Consider the following 9,669-nt stretch of genomic DNA (forward strand, 5'->3'; position numbering starts at 1 on the left):
GCAAGCTACTCCAAGGAAGCCAGGCATCAGCCCAGTCTTCCCTGCTAGTAGGAGAAAGGCTTCAGAAAGTCCTCCATAGCTGATGGCAGAGCCCGATGGGCTCCCTTTGTCCTTTCCCTGGCACCATTTGGGTGGTGTCACTGTGAATTTTCTGCTTCAGCTGCCAGCACTGGCATCGTGTCAAATCTTGGTTCAACATTTCAGTGTGTGCTGAGTCAGAACAGGTGTGAGAATGAAGTAACCGCCTTGTGCCCACATTTGAATATTTCAGCTCGTGAGCAAGCTGGCTCAGGTGTGCTTCCTCCTGTCATCTGCCATTGGTTTTCTTGGCCCAGGATCGGTTGGCTGCTCAGCATGACCTGAATTAGTTGCTTCATCGCTATAATTTGTTGAATTATTGACAGTATATTTGAAGTGGTCCTTTCATTCTTATGAAGCAACTTCTTTCTGTTGTGGAATCTCTTCTTCCCTCAGAACACACGGTTTATGGCAGTACCTAGACTCGGCCCTGAGACCATGTCTGGAGACTGTCATAAAAGGGGGGTAGGTCATAGGTTTTGCCTTGTAACATCTCACCAACCTTCTCCTCAAAAAAACCAAAGTATATATCTGGCAGGCACCATCTTCTGCTTCCAACCTCAAAAGTGCAGATCACACAGCCAGCACTCTGCACAGCTAGCTGACTAATAAGAGCTTTTTAAAAGCAAACTGGTAAGTGAAACATATTTAAGCAGTCACTTCTTCCTAAAGGCCATGTGAAAGGAGAACTGTCAAATCCCTGACGCCGGAAAGTCAATCAAGGAATCCGCCAGATACTCTCTCTGTTGCGACCTCCATGTTTAGCATCATCTAACCACTCTGGCTGTGTGGGTGGTGAGACAGAGTCCACAGGACCGTGACTCAGGGAAGCATAAAGGGGAATAGCCACCCTAGCCATGGTTTGGAGGCTGTGTGGAGTAAAGCAATGAAGAGCAGAGAGAGGAACTATAAGTGGCACTGGCTTCCTTGGGTACACATCAATACGGCACTTCTCTAAGGTTTATTACAGGCGTCCATCAAACACTATAAGATGGAGGTAAGTGAAATTGACATTTTCTTCTTCAGCTCGAGCGTTCATTCCCAGGGACATAATCTTAATTCAGACTTTCCCGGCAAAGCTTTGCCAGAAATATTGCCAATTCTGCTGTCCAGGGCTTTTATAAGAATACAGTCTGTTTATGGCCACTAAGTGAATATAAGCTTCAGGAGACTGTCAGGTTGGTTCCAGACAGCTAACAAACGCATGCATGTGGCAAAAAAACAGAAACACAGATCAATGAAACAGAACTGAGAGCCCAGAAATAAACCCACATGTTTATAGACAGCTAATTTTCGACATAGGAGGCAAGAACATACAACGGAGAAAAGAAAGTCTCTTCCATAAATAGTGTTGGGAAAACTGGACAGCCACATGCAAAAGAATGAAAGTAGATCACTGTCTTACACCATACACAAAAATTAACTCAAAATGGATTAAATGTTAAGACCTGAAACCATAAAACTCCTAGAAGAAAACATAGCCAGTACACTCTTTGACATCGGTCTTAGCAGTATCTTTTTGAATATGTCTCCTCAGGCAAGAGAAACAAAAGGAAAAAATAAACAAATGGGACTACATCAAACTAAAAAGCTTCTGCACAGCAAAGGAAATCATCAACAAAATGAAAAGACAACCATCAACTGGGAGAAAATATTTACAAATCATGTATCCGATGAGGGGTTAATATCTAAAATATATAAAGAACCCATACAACTCAATAAGAAAAAAACAAACAACCCAATTAAAAAATGGAAGAGGATCTGAACAGACATATTTCCAAAGAAGATATACAGATGGCCAACAGGCACATGAAAAGATGTTCAACATCATTAATTATTAGGGAAATGCAAATCAAACCACCATGAGATATCATCTCATGCCTGTAAGAATGGAAATTACTAAAAAGATAAGAAATAACAAGTGTTTGAGGGGACATGGAGAAAAGAGACCCTCATCAACTGCTGGTGGGAATATAAATTGGTGCAGCCACTATGGAAAACAGTATGGAAATTCCTCAAAAAATTAAAAATAGAGCTACCATATGAATCAGCTATTCCACTTCTGAGTATTTATCCAAAGAACACGAAAACACTAATTTGAAATGTTCATTGCAGCATTATTTACAATAGCCAAGACTTGGAAAGAACCTAAGTGTCTACCTACGGATGAATGGATAAAGAAGACAAGGGACCACTCAGTCATAAAAAAAGATGAAATCTTGCCATTTGCAACAACATGGATGGACCTTGAGGGTATCATGCTATGCAAAATAAGTCAGACGGAGATAGCCAAATACCATATGATTTCACTCATATGTGGAAGATAAAACAACAACAAATAAACACATAGATACAGAAAATAGATTGGTGGTTACCAGTGGGGAATCGGGTGGAAGGAGGGCAAAAGAGGTAAAGGGGGACATCTGTAGGCTGATAGATGGCAACTAGACTTTGGTGGGGAACACAATGCAGTCTATACAGAAGGTGAAATATAATGATGTACAATGTTTATACAGTGTTACAAATCAATGTTACCTCAATAAAAAAAACTAACAAAAGAAACATGCATATACTAATAAGTAAATAGTGTTCTTTTAAGTAACCTAGACTCTAAAACAGTATTCTCCAAAACATGTTTGAATGGATAGTAAGAGGAATTATAAAGAAAAAAATGTTTGTAGTCAAATAAACTTGGGAAATACAGAGTTAAACAAAGCTAGACAGGCTCCTTTCCTGCAGAACTTCCCAGGGGCCTTAATATGTGAGTGGACACTGGAATCTGCAGCAAGAGGGGTCCATTGTACGCCGCTTTTCCCACACTTTTTGGTCACCAATCCCCCCCTCCCCTTTTCTTCCCCTCAGAAAATCGCATGAACGTGGTTGCCCAGAACAGTGCTGCTTTAATGTTAACCGAAAGTAAAATAAAATGGTTAGACCACCTTAACCTCTGTGAAAAGCATGCTGTTGGAATCCTATTGGAATAGGCAGTGGTCATCAATGGTGGCTAAAATCCGTAGATGAAAGGCCCACAGGGAACATTATCATGTATGAATCAGACTGACACCAAGGGAAACCACTGATGAGTCCTAACGTCACAGAAAGAGAGGCGCTCCTAGGTATACACCCAAAAGAATATGAAACAGGCATTCAAGTAAAAACGTGGACTTGAATGTTAGCATCACTAGTCACAATAGTGAGAAGATGGAAACAACCCAAATGTCCATCAACTGATGAATGGATAAAACAAAATGCGGTATATCCCTGCAATGGAATATTATTCAGCCATTAAAAGGAGTAAAGTACTGGGGCTGGCCCAGTGGCAGAGTGGTTAGGTTCGTGCGCTCTGCTTCAGTGGTCCAGGGTTTGTGAGTTCAGGTCCCAGGCACAGACCCACACACCACTCATCAAGCCATGCTGTGGTGGCATACCATATACAAAGTAGAGGAAGACTGGCACAGATGTTAGCTCAGGGACAATCTTCCTCAAGCAAAAAGACGAGGATTGGCAACAGATGTTAGCTGTTAGCTCAGGGCCAATCATCCTCACATACACACAAAAAAGGTGTAAAGTACTAATACATGCTCCAAGGTGGTTGAACCTTTAAAACATTATACCAAGTGAAAGAAGCCAAACACCAAAGGATACATATTATATGATTCCACTTATACGAAATATCCAAAATAGAAAGATCAGTAAACACAAAAAGCAGGTTAGTGGCTGCTAGGGACTGGGGGGAGGGGAGATGAGGAGTGATTACTTAATGGGTACAGGGTTTATTTTTGAGATGATGGAAAAATTCTGGAATTAGATAATGGTGATGGTTGCACAACATCGTGAAGGCACTAAATGCCACTGAACTATACATGTTAATATGGCTAAATTTGTAAATTTGATGTTATGTGTATCTTACCACAACGAGAGAGAGCAGCAAGGCAGGACGTGCCTCCTGATGGGCTGCAACAGGAGGCTCGCAGCACCTCCTATGAGGCAGTCTTGCCAAAAAAATCCAACCTGATTATGTCCCTAGAACCAACCACCAGTTTGTAGGAAAAATGACCACAGGCAACAACTGCATGGGGATGCATTCAGCAAAATCCAAAATGAGGGACATCTAGGGAACAAATGACCAGATTTCTTCAACAAATAAATGAAAAGAAAAATAAAGTGAACAGATTTTAAAAGATTTACAAGACCCATTAACCAAATGCAAATTATGACCATGTTTGGATTCTGATTTAAACAAATCAACTGTTTTTAAAAAGCATTAATAAGACAACCAGGGAAATTCAATTACTGACTGGATTTTTGATGATATTACTGTTAAATTTGTAGGTATGATAATGGTATTATGATAATGCAAAAAAGAAAGATTGTAGAGACACATATTGAAGCATTCATGGACAAAAAGATATGTCTGGGGGATGGCCCCGTGGCTTAGCAGTTAAGTGCGCACGCTCCGCTGCTGGCAGCCCAGGTTCGGATCCCGGGTGCGCACCGACGCACTGCTTCTCCAGCCATGTTGAGGCCACGTCCCACATACAGCAACTAGAAGGATGTGCAACTATGACATACAGCTATCTACTGGGGCTTTGGGGAGAAAAAGGAGGAGGATTGGCAATAGATGTTAGCTCAGAGCCGGTCTTCCTCAACAAAAAGAGGAGGATTAGCACGGATGTTAGCTCAGGGCTGATCTCCCTCACCAAAAAAAAAAAAAAAAGACATGTCTGGGATTTGCTGTAAAGTGGTTCAGTGTAAGGAAGGGGAGGAAAACAGATGGTAGCATAGAAGAAACAAGATTAGCCATGAATTGATACTTGCCTGAAGCTGGGTGTCCTATCTAACTTTGTATTAAATTTGAAAATGTCCATTATAAGAAGTTTTTAAAAAAATACATTGCTGAGCAGCAGAATGAAAAAGAAGGACCTAAAATCTTGAACATGGGGTAATTTTCTAATAATCAAACCTGTTATGGATATAGGATGCTAAAATTGGACCTAAAAATTGTGAGATCAGGATTTTTACATTTGCTTTCCATCCTTTCTGCCATATCTTAGAAAAGAAAACACTATTCTTATAAAAGGAGATCACCTTTAGAGTCAAGGAAAGTAAAAATAAGAGGTAGCATTTTTTGAGTACTTACTGTGTGCAGTGTTTTAAGTGTTTGGCATGTATTAATTTCTTTTTTTTTTTCTTTTTTTTTTGTTTATTGCAGTAACATTGGTTTATAACACCGTATAAATTTCAGGTGTACATCATTATACTTCTATTTCTGCATAGATTACATCATGTTCACCACCCAAATACTAATTACAACCCATCACCACACACATGTGCCAAATTGTCCCTTTCGCCCTCCTCCCTCCCCCCTTCCCTTCTGGTAACTACCAATCCAATCTCTGTCTCTATGTGTTTGTTTATTGTTGTTATTATCTACTACTTAATGAAGGAAATCATACGGTATTTGACCTTCTCTCTCTGACTTATTTCACTTTGCATAATACCCTCAATGTCCATCCATGTTGTCACAAATGGCTGGATTTCATCGTTTCTTATGGCTGAGTAGTATTCTATTGTGTGTATATACCACATCTTCTTTATCCATTCGTCCCTTCATGGGCACTTAGGTTGCTTCCAAGTCTTGGCTATTGTGAATAACGCTGCAATGAACACAGGGGTGCATGTATCTTTATGCATTGGTGTTTTCAAGTTCTTTGGATAAATACCCAGCAGTGGAATAGCTGGATCATATGGTAGTTCTATCCTTGATTTTTTGAGGAATCTCCGTACTGTTTTCCATAGTGGCTGCACCAGTTTGCACTCCCACCAGCAGTGTATGAGAGTTCCCTTCTCTCCACATCCTCTCCAACACATGTTGTTTCCTGTCTTGTTAATTATAGCCATTCTGACGGGCGTGAGGTGACATCTCATTGTAGTTTTGATTTGCATTTCCCTGATAGTTAATGATTTTGAACATCTTTTCATGTGTCTGTTGGCCATCTGTATATCTTCTTTGGAGAAATGTCTGTTCAGGTCTTTTGCCCATTTTTTAATTCAGTTGGTAGCTTTTTTGTTGTTGAGATGCATGAGTTCTTTATATATTTTGGAGATTAAGCCCTTATCAGATGTATGGTTTGCAAATATCTTCTCCCAATTGTTAGGTTGTCTTTTCGTTTTGTTGATGGTTTCCTTTGCTGTGCAGAAGCTTTTTAGTTTGATGTAGTCCCATTTGTTTACTTTTTCTATTGTTTCTCTTGCCCGGTCAGACATGGTGCTTGAAAATATGTTGCTAAGACCGATGTCGAAGAGCGTACTGCCTATGTTTTCTTCTAGAAGTTTCATAGTTTCAGGTCTTACATTCAAGTCTTTAATCCATTTGGAGTTAATTTTTGTGTATGGTGTAAGGTAAGGGTCTACTTTCAATTTTTTGCATGTGGCTATCCAGTTTTCCCAACACCATTTGTTGAAGAGACTTTCTTTTCTCCATTCTATGTTCTTGGCTCCTTTGTCAAAGATTAGCTGTCCATAGATGTGTGGGTTTATTTCTGGGCTTTTGATTCTATTCCATTGATCTGTGTGTCTGTTTTTGTGCCCGTACCATGCTGTTTTGATTACTATAGCTTTGTGGTATATTTTTAAATCAGGGAGTGTGATACCTCCAGCTTTGTTCTTTTTTCTCAGGATTCCTTTACCTATTCGGGGTCTTTTGTTGTTCCATATAAATTTTAGGATTCTTTGTTCTATTTCTGCGAAAAATGTTGTTGGAACTTTGATAGGGATTGCATTGAATCTATAGATTGCTTTAGGAAGTATGGACATCTTAACTATGTTAATTCTTCCAATCCAAGAGCACAGAATAGCTTTCCATTTCTTTGGTCTTCTTCAATTTCTTTCAGCAATGTTTTATAGTTTTCCGTGTACAGCTCTTTCACCTCTTTGGTTAAGTTTATTCCTAGGTATTTTATTCTTTTTGTTGCAATTGTAAATGGGATCGTATTCTTAATTTCTCTTTCTGCTACTTTGTTGGTGGTGTATAGAAATGCAACTGATTTTTGTATGTTGATTTTGTATCCTGCAAATTTACCATATTCGTTTATTACTTCTAAAAGTTTTCTGGTGGATTCTTTAGGGTTTTCTATATATAAAATCATGTCATCTGCAAATAGTGACAGTTCCACTTCTTCCTTTCCAATTTGGATCCCTTTTATTTATTTCTCTTGCCTGATTGCTCTGGCTAGGACTTCCAGTACTATGTTAAATAGGAGCGGTGACAGTGGGCATCCTTGTCTGGTTCCTGTTCTTAGAGGGATAGCTTTCAGTTTTTCACCATTGAGGATGATATTAGCTGTGGGTTTGTCATATATGGCCTTTATTACATTTATTACTTTCATTCTACACCCATTCTATTCAGAGTTTTTACCATAAATGGATGCTGTATCTTGTCAAATGCTTTCTCTGCATCTATTGAGATGATCATGTGATTTTTATTCTTCATTTTATTAATGTGGTGTATTACGTTGATTGATTTGCGAATGTTAAACCATCCATGCATACCTGGAACAAATCCCACTTGATCATGGTGCATAATCTTTTTAACATATTGTTGTATGCAATTTGCTAGTATTTTGTTGAGGATTTTTGCATCGATGTTCATCAGTGATATTGGCCTGTAATTTTCTTTTTTTTGTTGTCTTTGTCTGGTTTTGGTATCAGGGTAAGGTCGGCTTCGTAGAATGAGTTAGGGAGCTTCCCCCACTCCTCAATTTTTTGGAAGAGTTTGAGAAGGATAGGTATTAAGTCTTCTTTGAATGTTTGGTAGAATTCACCAGGGAAGCCGTCTGGTCCTGGACTTTTATTTTTGGGGAGGTTTGTGATTACTGTTTTGATCTCCTTACTGGTGACTGGTCTATTCAAATTCTCTACATCTTCTTGATCCAGTTTTGGAAGGTTGTATGATTCTAAGAATTTATCCATTTCTTCCAGATTGTCGAATTGGTTGGCATATAGCTTTTCATAGTAGTCTCTTATAATCTTTTGTATTTCTGAGGTGTCTCTTGTAATTTCTCCTCTTTCATTTCTGATTTTACTTATTTGTGCCTTCTCTCTTTTTTTCTTGGTGAGTCTAGCTAAAGGTTTGTCAATTTTGTTAATCTTTTCAAAGAACCAGCTCTTGGTTTTATTAATTTTTTCTATTTTTTTTTGGTCTCTATTTCATTTATTTCTGCTCTGATTTTTATTATTTCCCTTCTTCTACTGATTTTGGACTCTGTTCTTCTTCTTCCAGTTCCTTTAGGTGCATTGTTAGATTGTTTATTTGAGATTTTTCTTGTTTGTTGAGATAGGCCTGTATTGCTATAAACTTCCCTCTTACAACCGCTTTTGCTGTATCCCATAAATTCTGGCATGTCGTATTTTCATTTTCATTTGTCTCCAGGTATTTTTTTATTTCTTCTTTGATTTCTTCATTGACCCAGTCGTTGTTCAGTAGCATTTTGTTTAATCTCCACGTATTTGTGGCTTTTCTGATTTTCTTCCTATAGTTGATTTCTAATTTCATACCGTTGTGGTCAGAAAAGATGCTTGGTATTATTTCAATCTTCTTAAATTGATGGAGACTTGTTTTGTGGCCTAATATGTGATCAATCCTGGAGAAATGTTCCATGTGCATTTGAAAAGAACGTGTATTCTTCGGTTTTTGGATGGAATGCTCTGTATATATCTACTAGGTCTATCTGTTCTAGTGTATCATTTAAGTCCAATGTTTCCTTATTGATCTTCTGTTTGGATGATCTATCTGTTGGTGTAAGTGGAGTGTTAAAGGCCCCTACTATTATTGTGTTACTGTCTATTTCTGTTTCTATGTCTGTTAATAATTGCTTTATATATTTAATTGCACCTACGTTGGGTGTGTAGATATTTACAAGCGTTATATCCTCTTGTTGGATTGTTCCCTTGATCATTATGTAATGCCCTTCTTTGTCTCTTTCTACAGTTTTTGTTTTAAAGTCTATTTTGTCTGATATGAGTACTGCTTGCTACTCCAGCTTTCTTTTCATTGTCATTTGTGTGGAGTATCTTTTTCCATCCCTTCACTTTCAGTTTGTGAGTGTCTTTAGGTCTGAAGTGTGTCTCTTGTATGCAGCATATATATGGGTCTTGTTTTTTAATCCAATCAGCCACTCTATGCCTTTTAATTGGAGCATTTAGTCCATTGACATTTGAAGTAGCTACTGATAAGTATGTACTTTGGCATGTATTAATTTCTTTTCAAAATCCTCTAACAGCTCCCCATCCTACTCAGAGTAAAATACAAATTCCTTGCCATGGTCTGTGATGTCCAGTATGACTTGGCACTGATACCGCTCTCCCTTCCTGCTGCACTGCACACCTCCGCAGCCCCCCCACCCTACCCCCACCCCCCGCTATTCCTTGAACACAGCTGGTACTCTCTTGCCTCAGGGCCTTTGAACTTACTGCCTCACTACTTGGAATACTCTCTCCCTCAGCTAACTGTGTGGTTCTCTCCCTCACCTCCTTCAGATCAGGCTTTCCCTACCCACCTTCTCACGTAACACAGGTGTGTGCACCCATCCA

Source organism: Ceratotherium simum, chromosome 1 (genome assembly GCF_057802395.1).
Source record: "Ceratotherium simum simum isolate JZ-2026a chromosome 1, ASM5780239v1, whole genome shotgun sequence".
NCBI lineage: Eukaryota > Metazoa > Chordata > Mammalia > Perissodactyla > Rhinocerotidae > Ceratotherium > Ceratotherium simum.